The sequence below is a fragment of the Odontesthes bonariensis genome, chromosome 20 (assembly GCF_027942865.1).
Source record: "Odontesthes bonariensis isolate fOdoBon6 chromosome 20, fOdoBon6.hap1, whole genome shotgun sequence".
In the NCBI taxonomy this organism is placed as follows: domain Eukaryota; kingdom Metazoa; phylum Chordata; class Actinopteri; order Atheriniformes; family Atherinopsidae; genus Odontesthes; species Odontesthes bonariensis.
Window position 1 is genome coordinate 5,051,253 of NC_134525.1, and position 22,039 is coordinate 5,073,291.

Genomic DNA, 22,039 nt, shown 5'->3' on the forward strand with positions numbered 1-22,039 from the left:
GTGTATTACAATGTGTTTGTTTTTCTTGTAAACAGGATTTTTTGGGGTGTTTAGAGTAACATTCCTGGATAATGTCCATCTGTGGTACTGAGGACAACGTGCAGCACGAGTCCTCAGCTCTTAATCTTATTTTACAGCAAAAGATGCAACTGCTTGTGTCACATTTATTCGTTTTTTTTCAACAACAAGCCTCGACTTGGACATCTGTGAAAAGCATGAATGTACATTACTGATATATGGTGAACATTTGTGAGACATTAAGTTATAGAACTAAACACTGTTGTTTCAGCATAAATACTGTAATGATATAAACAGAAAAGTATAAAATCAATGTAAAGCTTTTGTCATGAACTGAATGTTCAATTACAACATATTATACGTGCTTCATTTGTCAAACATTATTGGTTTACTCAGTTTTTGATGCATTGCAGCCCTCTGGAGGAGCCTCTCGGTAAACTTGAACCATTTCTTTCCTCTTGTCCTTACAAAAAATATTTAAAAAACACAACTTGGCAAAGCTCATTTCCACCTCTGTGATGGAAGCATGAATGCATCTTTGTTGCAGCCTGAAACGTCAAAATGGATTAATATTAGCAAACTAAACTAAGGTGGTAAAACAAAACATGAAATATAATGTGTTTAGATTGTAGGCTATGAAATAAAAGTCAAAGTAAATGTAAGAAACACTGAAAGTGTTTGGTTGGATTTTCCATCTGCAGGCCATGAATTAAACAAAAAGACCACTCAAATACTTCCCAACAGAAAAAGAACAAACTAAAATAAGATCATATACCTGAGAAATGGTCAGTATGTGTTTTTTATATTCTGCATGGAAAGCAAAGCTTTTGGCTAAAAATACAGTTTAGAGTTGAATTAAATCACAAGTTGGAATTGTAGGTTATGACAGAGTATATAAAAAAAGAAACTCCTTTTAAAACAATATTGTTAGTAGTGCTGCTAGATCAGATTATGATTATGTTTCTATCTATCCATCTATCTATGGTGAAGCCTTTACAAATAGGCTGCAGGTTACAAATGTTCTCACTTTTATTTGATTGGTCCGTATCTAATTTCACGATAAAAATCTGACACAGGAGATGGCGCCAGATCTTCCCTGAAGGCATCCTCCAATCTGCAAATCAGCTGTTAAAATACTGGATATGTTGAAGTCATGTGTCTTTTGTTCCTCTTTGTAAAGCTTGCATCCCACGGGCTCATGAACGTTGTAAAACTCGAAGGCTTTCTGCCAGAGATTTACAGCTCGGCTCTCTTTAATTCCTCTGTTCAGATTATGAGAGCGTATTTTGGATTTGTGTGTCTGATCTGCTGGAAAAAGACGTGCAGAGTGACAGGCTTGTCCAAACCTCTCTCCATCTGTCATCCTGGTGGAAAACTGCTTTTATTCTCACCTTTCACCTCTGTCAAATAACTCATTTTGCTTTCTGTTTCTTGGGCTCATCCTTCACTTCTTTAGCGTTTCAGTCACAGAAGCACTTGCTCTTCAAGTCAAAGCCTGCAGAGAAACAGAAACCCATTAAACGTGTCGGAATGTAACATCCCTGTAAGGTCATGTGATCAATGGCAGCGAGGAGATGAGTAGGAACATGTCTATCCTGACCGACAGGTCTGTGTTACGGCGTGCCATTAACAGCCAAACCAGCGTAAACAAACCTGCATCTGGAGTGCCTCGGGGCACGCTCAGTTCTGACGAAATATGATCAGTGTGCAAGTGCCCATCAGGACGTCATTACAAAAACTCTGTGTGGGATTGTGTGTGACTACTGGGAGAAGGGGGTAGATCTACAGCAAGTGCATGTATATTCACTCTGCCTTTGTTTCTTCAGCAACTCCTTAAGCCGTTTCAAGACATTACAGAGCAGAGAGCTCATCACAGCATGCACTGTGCCCACAAATCAAAGGCTGCATCCTGTGAAGTCCACATTTCAAGATGATAATAATAAGTTATAAGAATAACGTTGTAACAGGTCAACTAAAATGGTTGCAAATACTGTATTCTCAAGCTTACAAAGTCAACACTGACATCCTTTAATCTGTTTGGGACTTCTCTACGTCATGGAATTTCCATTTTTTCTTATAGTAAAAAAAGAGAATTTATGAACATTTCTGAGACGACAGACAACACATCTTTGCAACCCTCGTCCTTGATTGTGTGAAACATCAGACTCGTGAAGAGGATTCTTGCCAGTTTATATCAAACATCTACTTAGAGATGAAGGTTTAGCAAAATGATCTTGACCTCTACTAAAAGGCTAAAGAAACTACTGCTGCAAAAGGAATGTAATGCAGAAGAAGTACAGTGAAATTTACAGACTACAGTATTCCAGATAAAAAAAAGAGAAAGTATATTGCTAAGAGTTAAAGGCCTCTTGTTGGTTGGTCATTATACATGTGATGCATTCATCAGTCACCATGTAAACCATGTTGACAAAGTCTGCTGGACAGATGAAAGAGAAACTGCAGATGTACCAAACCTAAATGTATTTCTATACATCTCTTTCAGGGTCATCAGATTTGTTGTGCAAATGGGTTTTGACCCTTTTTGGGAAATTGTTTCTTAAATTCAAAGTGAGGACAGACTCTTTGGTCATCCAGTATTTGGAAGTGGTGTCACAATGCCACATGTAAAAAAAAGAAACTCCTTTTAAAACAATATTGTTAGTAGTGCTGCTAGATCAGATTATGATTATGTTTCTATCTATCTATCTATCTATCTATCAATCTATGGTGAAGCCTTTACAAATAGGCTGCAGGTTACAAATGTTCTCACTTTTATTTTATTGGTCCGGGTTAGGGTAGAAAACTGAGAAAACAAGAAAACTGTTGGTCCAACTGACAGTTGGTTTGTGTTTAAAAAAAAAAAAAAAGTGTAATCCTGAAAACTGGTGATTGTCTTTTTGTATTGTGTAACAAAAAATACATGATAAAAACTGTATTGAATTGAGTTGAATAGATAAATAACAGGTGGTTTCATCATACAAAGTAGATTTTGGATTTAAAATTCAATTCAGTTGCTTTATTTTGGGGCTTTGGTAGGGCGGGTCATTTTTGACCCGAAGGAAAAGGGGAGTAAACACAATGATAAGACCTCACAAAGGGATAATTATGCCTCACGCCAGCCAAACTACACCAGCTTTTGGGCTGGAGGGAAAATCATCGTCCATTCTAATTACCGATAAACTGAAACCAACCCGATTGTGTAGGAGACCTCCTGCAGCTGTGCAAATAATGTTAAATATCAGCTGGTTCTGGTTTGTGTTTTTTTCCTTGTAAAAGAGAGTCAGTTTTAACCCAAAATAGGACTTTTTTTCTAATAAAAAAAGAAAGAAAAAAAAAAGAAAAACTCTGAGCTGTGCAGGTTAGCTAGCTAACAACAGTGCAGGTTAGCTAGCTAACGACAGTACAGTACAGGTTAGCTAGCTAACAACAGTGCAGGTTAGCTAGCTAACGACAGTACAGTACAGGTTAGCTAGCTAACCACAGTACAGTACAGGTTAGCTAGCTAACGACAGTACAGGTTAGCTAGCTAACGACAGTACCGTACAGGTTAGCTAGCTAACCACAGTACAGTAAAGGTTAGCTAGCTAACGACAGTACAGTACAGGTTAGCTAGCTCAGTGGTTCCCAAACGGTGTGCCGTGGGATTTTGACAGCCATATATCATTATTGCAATATACAACTACACAAAAATAATATTTTTTTAATTTACTATATCAGTACTTTGTATGCACTCATTTCATAATACAGAGGCAAATTCTATACCTAAAAACAATTATTTTAAAAATATAAAGGAGCGTGACACATCAAAGGCTGAAGAACAACATTAAGACAGAGAAACACTCTAGCGAGAAAATGGAGCGCTTTCTTGTGCGGAGCAAACGACCAGCCACCAGTCCAGAGACTGCCGAAAGCCCACCACCACCACAGGAAAACAAAAGAAGGAAACTGTCAGCAGGCAGTATAATGAAAGCTACCTGTCTCATGGTTTCACTTGGACCGCCGGGGATGCTAACCGCCCTCAGCCTGAGCGCGTCCTCTGTCGGGAGAAGTTAGCTAATGCTATGCAAGGTGTGGGTGTGTGGTTGCTGCAATACAAGCACAATAATACAGAATGATTGGAAATGAAGTACAACTTAAACATAAGAATACACCTGAGCTACATATATCTAACCAAATAACAACTGAAATACAGCTCAAGATTAGTTTGGAATGTAAAGTCAGCATGAATCAATTAAACGAATGAGAATAAATCTATGCTTAGATGCAACAAAAGAGGGGCATGCACTGTGACTGATCAATTAACATACAGTATGCAATGTATAAACCAAAGAGATGAGCAATACAGCTACATACACGTTTCAGGCTATAGCTAGTTAGCGGCTAGCCCCACGTTACTCATTTGTGGCTAAATGTTCCCCATATTATACAAACCGATGGCAAAACTACTGCTAAGTCATCAAATTAGACTCACGGATAAACACAAACATCAACATAGTGTAACACATAAGGAAATCAACATAACTCACGGCTTAATGGACGCACACACCACAGAGATCGGTTCAGCTGATGTTTTGCGCTGAACCGATCTGCCTCTTTGTGGTGCATTCAAGGACCTTGGCAGGGTGGGAATTCACATACGCAAAATTATTAACAGAAAGAAACACACAGACAACATTTTGCACACCTTCCATGTTGAGAGAAACTTGGCCTACTTCAAAAGAGCGCGGGATCTGAACCAGAGGCCGTTTGTTGGATTGTGTGAAAGTGTCTGAAAAGGCAATGGAGGCTAGTTACATGCTAGCGGAGCTCATTGCAAGGCAGACGAAACCTCACACAATAGCGGAGACACGCATCCTCCCCGCTTGCAAAAAAATTGTAGGTGTCATTCTGGGTCCAGATGCCGCAAATGAGCTATCCAAAGTGCCGTCGTCTGATAACACAATGAAAAGAAGGATCGACGACATGTCAGGAGACATTGAGCAACATTTGACAGAGAAACCACAGGCGAGCGGCAGATTGTCCCTCCAACTGGACGCATCTACTGACATAAGTGGGGCCGCAGCCCAACTTCTGGCAAACGTCAGATATGTTGATGGTGACTCTATCAAAGAGACTTTTTTTTTTCTGCAAAGAAATGGAAAGCCATACAACGGGAGAAGAAATATTCAGGGTTACCGATAAGTATTTAGAAGAGAACAATCTGAGCTGGAATATGTGCGTCAGTCTTTGCGCAGATGGTGCGGCAGGCATGACGGGGAGAGTGAAAGGATTTATTGCTCAGGTGAAAGCACAAAATCCACATATTGTGACAAACCACTGCATTTTGCATCGAGAGGCATTAGTTGCAAAAGCCATGCCCCCGGAGTTGACCGAGGTGCTGAATCAGGCTGTGCAGAGGCGGGTGAATTACACTGAAATCTCGCCTCTTCTCCCAGCTGTGCGCCGAGATGGGAGCCGGCCACCAAAGCCTGATCCTCCACACAGAGGTGCGTTGGCTGTCACGGGGGAAAGTCCTATCCCGTCTTTATGAGCTTCGGGAAGAGCTTTTTGAATGTTCACCAGAACACGCTGTCCCACATAAGGACAAGCTCGCGGATGAGAGGCGGTGCGCCAGGCTGGCTCACCTTGCGGACATATTTGGGCATCTGAACGAGTTGAACGCCAAGCTTCAGGGCAGGAATGAAAATATTTGATCATCCACAGACAAGATTCTGTGGGGGGTTTATGGGCAAAATGATTCTTTGGGACAGGGCTCCATGGAGATGTTCCCGCTGGCATCAGCTGCGCCACAGGCAGCTATGGAGCGCGCTGGATGTGCCGAACACCTGAAGACCTTAAAAGACAGGTTTGAGCGCCGCACGTGTGGCTGACATCGAGGACTATGACTGGATCCGAGACCCATTCAACCAGGAATCCTCAACAGAAAAGCTCACTAAGAGAGAGGAGTGCGCAGAGCTCCGTGTGGACCCCACACTGAAACTCAAATATAGTGAGCTCCCACTGGATCAGTTTTGGTTGGCTTCTGCATCGGAGCTTGTCCAACCACGCCATTGAGCAACTGCTTCTTTTCCCCGCTACCTGCCTGTGTGAGTTGGCGTTCTCCTCTCTAGTTCACATGAAGAACAACAGGAGGTCGCGGCTCTCGGTTGAACAGGACTTGCGGGTGGCCCTGTCCTCAGTGCCACCGAGGATTAAAGAAACCTGCGCGCCCCGACAGGCACATGTATCTCACTAATTGGAAGTAGGCAAAACTATTTACAATAGCACGTTTCAATGCTGATTACTGAAATGTTACTTTTATCATTTATAGTTCATGGGCAGTGCAGCTTCATTGCATTGGCAGTTCTCTGTGCTGAATTTCTGCGTTCTGAGTTTCCTTTGCATAATATTTGATTTTGTAACCTGTCTGGTTTATATGAGTGTGTTGCTGCTTTGATGAAGCCTAATTTGATCAAGTTTCAAATTATTATTTTTTAATATTTCGTAAATAAACATTTCACGTGTAATATAGTTGTCTTTGTCACATTTTTTTGGCATTAGAATATAATTATGCACATTTACAGATATTTGCACACACACGTGCACACGAACGTGCACTAGTAGCACGTGCACACAAACACGTGCACACACACACAAATGCACACACACGTGCACTAGTAGCACGTGCACACAACCACGTGCATACACACACAAATGCACACACACGTGCACTAGTAGCACGTGCACACAACCACGTGCACACACAAATGCATGTGCACAAACACACACATTCAGACGCAAACACACACATACGCACATGCACACAAACACGTGCACACGCACATGCACAGACGTGCACTAGCATGTGCACACACACATGCACACGCACGTGCACTACCACGTGCACACACATGCACATGCACACACACACATGCACACGCACACACACACACGTGCACTAGCACGTGCACACACACAAATGCACGAGCACAAACACACGCACACTGGCACGTGCACACACATGCACATGCACACACACATGCACACACACACACGTGCACTAGCACGTGCACACACACAAATGCACTAGCACACACATACGCACGTGCACAAACACACGCGCACTGGCACGTGCACACACACATGCACACGCACGTGCACACACACGTGCACACACATGCACACGCACGTGCACACACACGTACACTAGCACGTGCACACACACGCGCACGTGCACACACACACGTGCACACACACACGCACAGACGTGCACTAGCATGTGCACACACACATGCACACGCACGTGCACTACCACATGCACACACATGCACGTGCACTACCACGTGCACACACATGCACATGCACGCACACACACACGTGCACTAGCACGTGCACACACACAAATGCACTAGCACACACATACGCACGTGCACAAACACACGCGCACTGGCACGTGCACACACATGCACACGCACGTGCACACACACGTGCACACACATGCACACGCACGTGCACACACACGTACACTAGCACGTGCACACACACGCGCACGTGCACACAACCACGTGCACACACACACAAATGCACACACACGTGCACTAGTAGCACGTGCACACAACCACGTGCACACACAAATGCATGTGCACAAACACACACATTCAGACGCAAACACACACATACGCACATGCACACAAACACGTGCACACGCACATGCACAGACGTGCACTAGCATGTGCACACACACATGCACACGCACGTGCACTACCACGTGCACACACATGCACATGCACACGCACACACACACACGTGCACTAGCACGTGCACACACACAAATGCACGAGCACAAACACACGCACACTGGCACGTGCACACACATGCACATGCACACACACATGCACACACACACACGTGCACTAGCACGTGCACACACACAAATGCACTAGCACACACATACGCACGTGCACAAACACACGCGCACTGGCACGTGCACACACACATGCACACGCACGTGCACACACACGTGCACACACATGCACACGCACGTGCACACACACGTACACTAGCACGTGCACACACACGCGCACGTGCACACACACACGTGCACACACACACGCACAGACGTGCACTAGCATGTGCACACACACATGCACACGCACGTGCACTACCACATGCACACACATGCACGTGCACTACCACGTGCACACACATGCACATGCACGCACACACACACGTGCACTAGCACGTGCACACACACAAATGCACTAGCACACACATACGCACGTGCACAAACACACGCGCACTGGCACGTGCACACACACATGCACACGCACGTGCACACACACGTGCACACACATGCACACGCACGTGCACACACACGTACACTAGCACGTGCACACACACGCGCACGTGCACACACACACGTGCACACACACACGCACAGACGTGCACTAGCATGTGCACACACACATGCACACGCACGTGCACTACCACATGCACACACATGCACGTGCACTACCACGTGCACACACATGCACATGCACGCACACACACACGTGCACTAGCACGTGCACACACACAAATGCACTAGCACACACATACGCACATGCACACACACATGCACACACACACACGTGCACTAGCACGTGCACACACACAAATGCACTAGCACACACATACGCACGTGCACAAACACACGCGCACTGGCACGTGCACACACATGCACACGCACGTGCACACACACGTGCACACACATGCACACGCACGTGCACACACACGTACACTAGCACGTGCACACACACGCGCACGTGCACACACACACGTGCACACACACACGCACAGACGTGCACTAGCATGTGCACACACACATGCACACGCACGTGCACTACCACATGCACACACATGCACATGCACGTGCACTACCACGTGCACACACATGCACATGCACGCACACACACACGTGCACTAGCACGTGCACACACACAAATGCACTAGCACACACATACGCACGTGCACAAACACACGCGCACTGGCACGTGCACACACACACATGCACACGCACGTGCACACACACGTGCACACACGTAAACACACACGTGCACACACACGCGCACGTGCACACACACACGTGCACACACACACGCACAGACGTGCACTAGCATGTGCACACAAACATGCACACGCACGTGCACTACCACGTGCACACACATGCACACACACACATGCACACGCACACACACACACGTGCACACACACACGTGCACAGGCACGTGCACACACACACATGCACGAGCACAAACACACGCACACTAGCACGTGCACACACATGCACATGCACACACACATGCACACACACACACGTGCACTAGCACGTGCACACACACAAATGCACTAGCACACACATACGCACGTGCACAAACACACGCGCACTGGCACGTGCAGACACACATGCACACGCACGTGCACACACACGTGCACACACATGCACACGCACGTGCACACACACACGTACACTAGCACATGCACACACACGCGCACGTGCACACACACAAATGCACACACAAACGTGCACACACACACGTGCACACGCACATGCACAGACGTGCACTAGCATGTGCACACACACAAATGCACTAGCACACACATACGCACGTGCACAAACACACGCGCACTGGCACGTGCACACACAAACATGCACACGCACGTGCACTACCACGTGCAAACACATGCACACACACACATGCACACGCACACACACACACACACACACACACGTGCACACACACACACGTGCACAGGCACGTGCACACACACACATGCACGAGCACAAACACACGCACACTGGCACGTGCACACACATGCACATGCACACACACATGCACACGCACACACACACACGTGCACTAGCACGTGCACACACACAAATGCACTAGCACACACATACGCACGTGCACAAACACACGCGCACTGGCACGTGCACACACACGTGCACACACACACACGCGCACGTGCACACACACACGTGCACACACACACACGCACAGACGTGCACTAGCATGTGCACACACTCATGCACACGCACGTGCACTACCACATGCACACACATGCACATGCACGTGCACTACCACGTGCACGCACATGCACGCACACACACACGTGCACTAGCACGTGCACACACACAAATGCACTAGCACACACATACGCACGTGCACAAACACACGCGCACTGGCACGTGCACACACACACATGAACACGCACGTGCACACACACGTGCACACACGTAAACACACACGTGCACACACACGCGCACGTGCACACACACACGCACAGACGTGCACTAGCATGTGCACACAAACATGCACACACACACATGCAAACGCACACACACACACGTGCACAGGCACGTGCACACACACACATGCACGAGCACAAACACACGCACACTGGCACGTGCACACACATGCACATGCAGACACACATGCACACGCACACACACACACGTGCACTAGCACGTGCACACACACAAATGCACTAGCACACACATACGCACGTGCACAAACACACGCGCACTGGCACGTGCACACACACATGCACACGCACGTGCACACACACGTGCACACACATGCACACGCACGTGCACACACACGTACACTAGCACGTGCACACACACACGCACACGCACGTGCACACATACACACATGCACACGCACGTGCACACACAAGTGCACGCACGTGCACACACACACGTACACTAGCACGTGCACACACACACGCACGTGCACACACACACGTGCACACACACACGTACACTAGCACGTGCAAACACACGCGCACGTGCACACACAAACGTGCACACGCACATGCACAGACGTGCACTAGCATGTGCACACACACATGCACATGCACGTGCACTACCACGTGCACACACATGCACATGCACACACACATGCACACACGTGCACTAGGACGTGCACACACACGCGCACGTGCACACACACGTGCACACACATGCACACGCACGTGCACACACACACGTACACTAGCACATGCACACACACGCGCACGTGCACACACACAAATGCACACACAAACGTGCACACACACACGTGCACACGCACATGCACAGACGTGCACTAGCATGTGCACACACACAAATGCACTAGCACACACATACGCACGTGCACTTACACACGCGCACTGGCACGTGCACACACAAACATGCACACGCACGTGCACTACCACGTGCAAACACATGCACACACACACATGCACACGCACACACACACACACACACACGTGCACACACACACACGTGCACAGGCACGTGCACACACACACATGCACGAGCACAAACACACGCACACTGGCACGTGCACACACATGCACATGCACACACACATGCACACGCACACACACACACGTGCACTAGCACGTGCACACACACAAATGCACTAGCACACACATACACACGTGCACAAACACACGCGCACTGGCACGTGCACACACACGTGCACACACACACACGCGCACGTGCACACACACACGTGCACACACACACACGCACAGACGTGCACTAGCATGTGCACACACTCATGCACACGCACGTGCACTACCACATGCACACACATGCACATGCACGTGCACTACCACGTGCACACACATGCACATGCACGCACACACACACGTGCACTAGCACGTGCACACACACAAATGCACTAGCACACACATACGCACGTGCACAAACACACGCGCACTGGCACGTGCACACACACACATGAACACGCACGTGCACACACACGTGCACACACGTAAACACACACGTGCACACACACGCGCACGTGCACACACACACGCACAGACGTGCACTAGCATGTGCACACAAACATGCACACACACACATGCAAACGCACACACACACACGTGCACACACACACGTGCACAGGCACGTGCACACACACACGCACAGACGTGCACTAGCATGTGCACACAAACATGCACACACACACATGCAAACGCACACACACACACGTGCACACACACACGTGCACAGGCACGTGCACACACACACATGCACGAGCACAAACACACGCACACTGGCACGTAAACACACATGCACATGCAGACACACATGCACACGCACACACACACACGTGCACTAGCACGTGCACACACACAAATGCACTAGCACACACATACGCACGTGCACAAACACACGCGCACTGGCACGTGCACACACACATGCACACGCACGTGCACACACACATGCACACGCACGTGCACACACACGTACACTAGCACGTGCACACACACACGCACACGCACGTGCACACATACACACATGCACACGCACGTGCACACACACGTGCACGCACGTGCACACACACACGTACACTAGCACGTGCACACACACACGCACGTGCACACACACACGTGCACACACACACGTACACTAGCACGTGCAAACACACGCGCACGTGCACACACAAACGTGCACACGCACATGCACAGACGTGCACTAGCATGTGCACACACACATGCACATGCACGTGCACTACCACGTGCACACACATGCACATGCACACACACATGCACACACGTGCACTAGGACGTGCACACACACAAATGCACTAGCACACACATACGCACGTGCACAAACACACGCGCACTGGCACGTGCACACACACACATGCACACGCACGCGCACACACACGTGCACACACGTAAACACACACGTGCACTACCACGTGCACACACATGCACATGCACACACAAATGCACAAGCACGTGCACACACACGTACACTAGCACGTGCACATAGATGCACACGCATACACATACGCACGTGCACACACACGTACACTAGCACGTGCACACACACGCGCACGTGCACACACAGACATGCACACACACACGTGCACATGCACAGACGTGCACTAGCATGTGCACAAACACATGCACACTTACGTGCACTACCACGTGCACACACATGCACATGCACACACACACATGCACACACACACACAAACACACGTGCACTAGCACGTTCACACATACACGAGGAGTCTCTGCCTAAGGAAGGAGGAGTCTCTGTGTCAAGGGGAGGAGTCTCTGTCTTAGGGGAGGAGTCTCTTTGTCAGGGGGAGGAGTCTTTGGGGAGGAGTCTCTTCCTAGGGAGAGAGGAGTCTCTGTATCAGGGGGAGGAGTCTCTGTCTTAGGGGTGGAGTCTCTGTCTTAGGGGGAGGAGTCTCTGTCTCAGGGGGTGGAGTCTTTCTCAGGGGGTGGAGTCTCTGTCTTAGGGGGAGGAGTTTCTGTCTTAGGGGTGGAGTCTCTGTCTTAGGGGTGGAGTTTCTGTCTTAGGGGAGGAGTCTCTGTATCGGGGGAGGAGTCTCTATCGTCAGGGGGTGGAGTCTCTGTCTTAGGAGGGAGGGGTCTCTGTCTTAGGGGGAGGAGTCTCTGTCTTAGGGGTGGAGTCTCTGTATCAGGGGGGAGGAGTCTTTTTCTTGTAGGAGGAGTATTAGGGGGAGGAGTCTCTGTCATAGGGGAGGAGTCTTTTTCTTGGGGGGAGGAGTCTCTGTCTTAGGGGTTGGAGTCTTTTTCTTAGGGGAGGAGTCTCTGTGACAGGGGGAGGAGTCTCTGTCTTAGGGGAGGAGTCTCTGTTTTAGGGGAGGAGCCTATGTGTCAGGGGAGGAGTCTCTGTCTTAGGGGAGGAGTCTCTGTCTTAGGGGTGGAGTCTCTGTATCAGGGGGGAGGAGTCTCTTTCTTGTGGGAGGAGTATTAGGGGGAGGAGTCTCTGTCATAGGGGAGGAGTCTCTGTCTTGGGGGAGGAGTCTTAGGGGGAGGTGTCTCTGCCTAAGGAGGGAGGAGTCTCTGTTTTAGGGGGTGGAGCCTCTGTCTTAGGGGGAGGAGCCTCTGTCTTAGGTGGAGGAGTCTCTTTCTTAGGGGAGGAGTCTCTTTGTCAGGGGGAGGAGTCTCTGTCTTAGGGGGAGGAGTCTTTTTCTTGGGGGGAGGAGTCTCTGTCTTAGGGGGTGGAGTCTTTGTCTTAGGGGTGGAGTGTCTGTCTTAGGGGTGGAGTGTCTGTCTTAGGGGGTGGAGCCTCTGTGTCAGGGGGAGGAGTCTCTGTCTTAGGGGAGGAGTCTCTGTTTTAGGGGAGGAGCCTATGTATCAGGGGAGGAGTCTCTGTCTTAGGGGTGGAGTCTCTGTATCAGGGGGGAGGAGTCTCTTTCTTGTGGGAGGAGTATTAGGGGGAGGAGTCTCTGTCATAGGGGAGGAGTCTCTTTCTTAGGGGGAGGAGTCTCTGTCTTGGGGGAGGAGTCTTAGGGGGAGGAGTCTCTGCCTAAGGAGGAAGGAGTCCCTGTCTTAGGGGAGGAGTCTGTGTCTTAGGGGAGGAGTCTCTGTCTTAGGGGTGGAGTCTCTGTATCAGGGGGGAGGAGTCTCTTTGTCAGGGGGAGGAGTCTCTGTCTTGGGGGAGGAGTATTAGGGGGAGGAGTCTGTGTCTTAGGGGAGGAGTCTCTGTCTTAGGGGGAGGAGTCTGTCTTAGGGGTGTAGTTTCTATCTTAGGGGGAGGAGTCTCCGTCTTAGGGGAGGAGTCTCTGTCTTAGGGGGAGGAGTCTCTGTCTCAGGGGGTGAAGTCTTAGGGGTGGAGTTTCTGTCTTAGGGGGTGGAGTCTGTCTTAGGAGGGAGGAGTCTCTGTATCAGGGGGAGGAGTCTCTGTCATAGGGGTGGAGTCTCTGTCTTAGGGGGAGGAGTCTCTGTCTTAGGGGGTGGAGTCTCAGGGGGAGGAGTCTCTGTGTCAGGGGGAGGAGTCTCTGTCTTAGGGGAGGAGTCTCTGTTTTAGGGGAGGAGCCTATGTAACAGGGGAGGAGTCTCTGTCTTAGGGGAGGAGTCTCTGTCTTAGGGGAGGAGTCTCTGTCTTAGGGGTGGAGTTTCTGTCTTAGGGGTGGAGTCTCTGTCTTAGGGGTGGAGTCTCTGTTTTAGGGGAGGAGCCTATGTAACAGGGGAGGAGTCTCTGTCTTAGGGGAGGAGTCTCTGTCTTAGGGGAGGAGTCTCTGTCTTAGGGGTGGAGTCTCTGTCTTAGGGGTGGAGTTTCTGTCTTAGGGGAGGAGTCTTAAGGGGAGGAGTCTCTGTGACAGGGGGAGGAGTCTTAGGGGGAGGAGTCTCTGTCTTAGGGGGTGGAGTCTCAGGGGGAGGAGTCTCTGTGTCAGGGGGAGGAGTCTCTGTCTTAGGAGGGAGGAGTCTCTTTCTCAGGGGGTGGAGTTTCTGTCTTAGGGGGAGGAGTCTTAGGGGTGGAGTTTCTGTCTTAGGGGGTGGAGTCTCTGTCTTAGGGGAGGAGTCTCTGTTTTAGGGGAGGAGTCTTTGTATCAGGGGGAGGAGTCTCTGTTTTAGGGGGAGGAGTCTATGTCTTAGGGGAGGAGTCTCTGTCTTAGAGGGAGGAGTCTTTCTCAGGGGGTGGAGTCTCTGTCTTAGGGGGAGGAGTCTCTGTCTTAGGGGAGGAGTCTCTGTTTTAGGGGAGGAGTCTTTGTATCAGGGGGAGGAGTCTCTGTTTTAGGGGGAGGAGTCTATGTCTCAGGGGAGGAGTCTCTGTCTTAGGGGGAGGAGTCTTTCTCAGGGGGTGGAGTCTCTGTCTTAGGGGGAGGAGTCTCTGTCATAGGGGTGGAGTTTCTGTCTTAGGGGTGGAGTCTCTGTCTTAGGGGTGGAGTCTCTGTCTTAGGGGTGGAGTTTCTGTCTTAGGGGTGGAGTCTCTGTCTTAGGGGTGGAGTTTCTGTCTTAGGGGTGGAGTCTCTGTCTCAGGGGGTGGAGACTCTGTGTTAGGGGGAGGAGTCTCTGTCTTAGGAGGGAGGAGTTTCTGTCTTAGGGGAGGAGTTTCTGTCTTAGGGGGTGGAGTCTTAGGGGAGGAGTCTCTGTCTCAGGGGATGGAGTCTCTGTCATAGGGGTGGAGTCTCTTTCTCAGGGGGTGGAGTTTCTGTCTTAGGGGGAGGAGTCTTAGGGGTGGAGTTTCTGTCTTAGGGGTGGAGTCTATGTCTTAGGAGGGAGAAGTCTCTGTATCAGGGGGAGGAGTCTCTGTCATAGGGGAGGAGTCTCTGTCTCAGGGGGTGGAGTCTCTGTCATAGGGGTGGAGTCTCTTTCTCAGGGGGTGGAGTTTCTGTCTTAGGGGGAGGAGTCTTAGGGGTGGAGTTTCTGTCTTAGGGGGTGGAGTCTCTGTCTTAGGGGAGGAGTCTCTGTTTTAGGGGAGGAGTCTTTGTATCAGGGGGAGGAGTCTCTGTTTTAGGGGGAGGAGTCTATGTCTTAGGGGAGGAGTCTCTGTATCAGGGGGAGGAGTCTCTGTATCAAGGGGAGGAGTCTGTCACATGTGTGTGCACGTGCACATGTACACATGCACATGCACGTACGTTTACGCACAAACACACACCAGCACACATGCACACGCAAACATGCACAAACACACACACACACACACACACACACACACACACACACACACACACGCATACGCACGTGCACACACACAAACGCACACTTAGACACGTCTCTTCTGTAGTTCAAACTCCTTTGTCCTTCATATGTATCCATCCTAAGTAGGTTCCACGCACAAACCCCTTTAAATGACCTTTTTTGAGAAAGAAACACAGGAATAGCCTTCTTTTGCGGAGTTAAGACGAAATACGGATTTTTGCTCTAAAAGGAATTCCTTCAGTCAAAACAAGTTCAAACTCCTTTGTCCTTCATATGTATCCATTCGAAGTAGGTCCCACGCATAAAGCCCTTTAAATGACCTTTTATTGAGAAAGAAACACAGGAATAGCCTTCTTTTGCGGAGTTAAGACGAAATACGGATTTTTGCTATAAAAGGAATTCCTTCAGTCAAAACAAGTTCAAACTCCTTTGTCCTTCATATGTATCCATTCGAAGTAGGTTCCACGCATAAAGCCCTTTAAATGACCTTTTATTGAGAAAGAAACACAGGAATAGCCTTCTTTTGCGGAGTTAAGACGAAATACGGATTTTTTCTATTAAAGGAATTCCTTCAGTCAAAACAAGTTCAAACTCAATTTGAAATTTCAAATAATGTCATGTAAATCGAAATATAATGTAAATACATAAAAAGCTTGTTGCATATCTGCAACTGTGGGTGCTACAAGTTTAAACACTCACCTGGCAGGCCCCTAGCCCTAACTCTAACCCTAACCCCAGCCTTAACCCTAACCCTAACCCTAACTCTAACCCTAACCCTAACCCTAACCGGTCCCATATATATTTACATTATCAATTAATTAATAGCTTAAACCTAATTTTATAACGTTTTGTTTCATTATTGACATTGTTAAGCCCTTATGATGAGTAAAAATGCTGCATGACAATGCTTTATAAATAAAAGTTTTATTACAACCAGTTCAATGATCACAAAATAGCACCACTTCCACAAAAACAACTTCAGATCAATTCAACAGTTAGAAATACCAACAGCCACCACAACACGAAACAGTATCAAAGCAGCTTCATCACCAAAAAAAAAGGGGGGGGGGGGGCACCATACAGTGATCCAATACGGCGCTATTAATGAAAGTATGAAACTCTGAAGGATAAAAAACATGTCAACCACTCGAGAGGAAGAACTGACTGTATTAAGCCACTCAAAGAGCGTTGAGAAACACCAGCTGTTTGAGCTTGGAGGGAGAGGGAGAGGGAGAGAAAGGAGAGGGGGAGGAAGGAGAGGAGGAGGATCAGAGGAGAGGAGGAGAGGAGAAAAAAAGAGGGGGAGAGAGAAAGAGGAGAAAAAAGAGGGGGAGAGAGAAAGAGGAGAAAAAAAGAGGGGGAGAGAGAAAGAGGAGAAAAAAGAGGGGGAGAGAGAAAGAGGAGAAAAAAAGAGGGGGAGAGAGAAAGAGGAGAAAAAAAGAGGGGGAGAGAGAAAGAGATTCAGAGCGGATTGTAGCGAGTTGCCGAGACGAAGTGGAGGCACATTTCGCTACATTCCGCGAGGGGACACGCCCCCGCGCGAGCGGCAGGGTCTTCACCAGCCGCTCGCTCTATTTATGTCCCTCTGAGCTCGCGCCCCTCTGACTCACGGTTGCGCCAACAGAAAGGCTTCAAACTGCCTTGTTCATTCACACAGAGCAGCTCTTCCCCAGCTCGGCCGGCTGCTCCCTCCCTCCCTCCCTCCTCTCCCTCCTCGCTGGGACTCAGGCTCTGCTGCCGCTGCTGCCGCTGCTTCACCTCCTTCGCCTTTTCCTCTGCCACACACAGGCATGATGGGAAATGTGGGCCGGTCTCTTCTTCTTCTCTTCTCTTCTTTCTTCACTTCATTTATTAGTATTATTATTACAACTCATCAGTGCTGACAACAATATTATTGGCTGGGCTAAACAGGAAGCCGTTCTTAAGGAAGGCAAACGGGGAGAAAAGGCTAACACAGGCTAACTGATGCCCAGGTACAAGCAGTTCTAAAAGTTCTAAAAGTCCAGCCTTGAGTTGATTAAGGCTGTAACAACATCAGCTGTTGTCGAGTGTTGGACAGAGGAGTATGAACAACTACATCCGCTGGCTGGACCACAATCTGTGAGCAAGTTGCTCCGGATCGGTTCCTTTGTGCAGCAGAGGTCTGGGAGCTCTTTGTCGAGGCTGCAGAGAAAGATAAAGGTATTTGGTATCAAAACACAAACCGCGTGGGAGCAAAACGCCACAGCCTGAACTCAGAATGTCACAGGTTTGATCCACTGGGACAGTGCTGCTTTGGAAAGGAGCATTTACACCTCCCACAATCGATTCAAATCGAGGCAAAACCTTGCATTTAACCAAAACTTCTGCATTCAGTTGTGGATTTCTTTCATTTTACTAGCCTTTACACCCATTTATTAGAAATATGGACTTTCTAAGCGCTGTTATTTGAATTGTGAATGTGAACTCGTGCTTTAAATTGTTAAATGTTGTATAAATAAAGTGTTAATGTAAGTTGAGTTATGCAACAGGTTGTTTCAGGCGAGCAAATATGTTAAAAATGGGGCCCAGATGGACTTCTGCACTGCTAATGAATCCCATAAAGTAGCTGTTTATATTGGCAGCGGTGACAATTTCAGTTGTATGAAGGGAGCAGGATGATGATATTTCTTCTTTTCTTTCTTCTTTTTGTCCCAGTGGGTTTTATGTGTATTACAATGTGTTTGTTCTTCTTGTAAACAGGATTTTTTGGGGTGTTTAGAGTAACATTCCTGGATAATGTCCATCTGTGGTACTGAGGACAACGTGCAGCACGAGTCCTCAGCTCTTAATCTTATTTTACAGCAAAAGATGCAACTGCTTGTGTCACATTTATTCGTTTTTTTTCAACAACAAGCCTCCACTTGGACATCTGTGAAAAGCATGAATGTACATTACTGATATATGGTGAACATTTGGGAGAAATTAAGTTATAGAACTAAACACTGTTGTTTCAGCATAAATACTGTAATGATATAAACAGAAAAGTATAAATCAATGTAAAGCTTTTGTCATGAACTGAATGTTCAATTACAACATATTATACGTGCTTCATTTGTCAAACATTATTGGTTTACTCAGTTTTTGATGCATTGCAGCCCTCTGGAGGAGCCTCTCGGTAAACTTGAACCATTTCTTTCCTCTTGTCCTTACAAAAAATATTTAAAAAACACAACTTGGCAAAGCTCATTTCCACCTCTGTGATGGAAGCATGAATGCATCTTTGTTGCAGCCTGAAACGTCAAAATGGATTAATATTAGCAAACTAAACTAAGGTGGTAAAACAAAACATGAAATATAATGTGTTTAGATTGTAGGCAATGAAATAAAAGTCAAAGTAAATGTAAGAAACACTGAAAGTGTTTGGTTGGATTTTCCATCTGCAGGCCATGAATTAAACAAAAAGACCACTCAAATACTTCCCAACAGAAAAAGAACAAACTAAAATAAGATCATATACCTGAGAAATGGTCAGTATGTGTTTTTTATATTCTGCATGGAAAGCAAAGCTTTTGGCTAAAAATACAGTTTAGAGTTGAATTAAATCACAAGTTGGAATTGTAGGTTATGACAGAGTATATAAAAAAAGAAACTCCTTTTAAAACAATATTGTTAGTAGTGCTGCTAGATCAGATTATGATTATGTTTCTATCTATCTATCTATCTATGGTGAAGCCTTTACAAATAGGCTGCAGGTTACAAATGTTCTCACTTTTATTTGATTGGTCCGTATCTAATTTCACGATAAAAATCTGACACAGGAGATGGCGCCAGATCTTCCCTGAAGGCATCCTCCAATCTGCAAATCAGCTGTTAAAATACTGGATATGTTGAAGTCATGTGTCTTTTGTTCCTCTTTGTAAAGCTTGCATCCCACGGGCTCATGAACGTTGGAAAACTCGAAGGCTTTCTGCCAGAGATTTACAGCTCGGCTCTCTTTAATTCCTCTGTTCAGATTATGAGAGCGTATTTTGGATTTGTGTGTCTGATCTGCTGGAAAAAGACGTGCAGAGTGACAGGCTTGTCCAAACCTCTCTCCATCTGTCATCCTGGTGGAAAACTGCTTTTATTCTCACCTTTCACCTCTGTCAAATAACTCATTTTGCTTTCTGTTTCTTGGGCTCATCCTTCACTTCTTTAGCGTTTCAGTCACAGAAGCACTTGCTCTTCAAGTCAAAGCCTGCAGAGAAACAGAAACCCATTAAACGTGTCGGAATGTAACATCCCTGTAAGGTCATGTGATCAATGGCAGCGAGGAGATGAGTAGGAACATGTCTATCCTGACCGACAGGTCTGTGTTACGGCGTGCCATTAACAGCCAAACCAGCGTAAACAAACCTGCATCTGGAGTGCCTCGGGGCACGCTCAGTTCTGACGAAATATGATCAGTGTGCAAGTGCCCATCAGGACGTCATTACAAAAACTCTGTGTGGGATTGTGTGTGACTACTGGGAGAAGGGGGTAGATCTACAGCAAGTGCATGTATATTCACTCTGCCTTTGTTTCTTCAGCAACTCCTTAAGCCGTTTCAAGACATTACAGAGCAGAGAGCTCATCACAGCATGCACTGTGCCCACAAATCAAAGGCTGCATCCTGTGAAGTCCACATTTCAAGATGATAATAATAAGTTATAAGAATAACGTTGTAACAGGTCAACTAAAATGGTTGCAAATACTGTATTCTCAAGCTTACAAAGTCAACACTGACATCCTTTAATCTGTTTGGGACTTCTCTACGTCATGGAATTTCCATTTTTTCTTATAGTAAAAAAAGAGAATTTATGAACATTTCTGAGACGACAGACAACACATCTTTGCAACCCTCGTCCTTGATTGTGTGAAACATCAGACTCGTGAAGAGGATTCTTGCCAGTTTATATCAAACATCTACTTAGAGATGAAGGTTTAGCAAAATGATCTTGACCTCTACTAAAAGGCTAAAGAAACTACTGCTGCAAAAGGAATGTAATGCAGAAGAAGTACAGTGAAATTTACAGACTACAGTATTCCAGATAAAAAAAAGAGAAAGTATATTGCTAAGAGTTAAAGGCCTCTTGTTGGTTGGTCATTATACATGTGATGCATTCATCAGTCACCATGTAAACCATGTTGACAAAGTCTGCTGGACAGATGAAAGAGAAACTGCAGATGTACCAAACCTAAATGTATTTCTATACATCTCTTTCAGGGTCATCAGATTTGTTGTGCAAATGGGTTTTGACCCTTTTTGGGAAATTGTTTCTTAAATTCAAAGTGAGGACAGACTCTTTGGTCATCCAGTATTTGGAAGTGGTGTCACAATGCCACATGTAAAAAAAAGAAACTCCTTTTAAAACAATATTGTTAGTAGTGCTGCTAGATCAGATTATGATTATGTTTCTATCTATCTATCTATCTATCTATCAATCTATGGTGAAGCCTTTACAAATAGGCTGCAGGTTACAAATGTTCTCACTTTTATTTTATTGGTCCGGGTTAGGGTAGAAAACTGAGAAAACAAGAAAACTGTTGGTCCAACTGACAGTTGGTTTGTGTTTAAAAAAAAAAAAAAAGTGTAATCCTGAAAACTGGTGATTGT

At 47.2% G+C, this 22,039-nt stretch overlaps 2 long non-coding RNA genes across 2 annotated transcripts; both read right to left on the bottom strand.

Moving 5' to 3' along the window:
- Positions 1–540: 540 nt before the first annotated feature.
- On the bottom strand, positions 541–1,866 carry LOC142370315 (uncharacterized). The gene is made up of 2 exons (XR_012767843.1): positions 1,046–1,866; positions 541–566 (listed from the first exon to the last, which is right to left on the bottom strand). It is a non-coding gene; the product is annotated as an uncharacterized LOC142370315 (long non-coding RNA).
- Positions 1,867–19,668: 17,802 nt separating this feature from the next.
- LOC142370285 (uncharacterized) lies at positions 19,669–20,994 on the bottom strand. The gene is made up of 2 exons (XR_012767834.1): positions 20,174–20,994; positions 19,669–19,694 (listed from the first exon to the last, which is right to left on the bottom strand). It is a non-coding gene; the product is annotated as an uncharacterized LOC142370285 (long non-coding RNA).
- Positions 20,995–22,039: the final 1,045 nt, after the last annotated feature.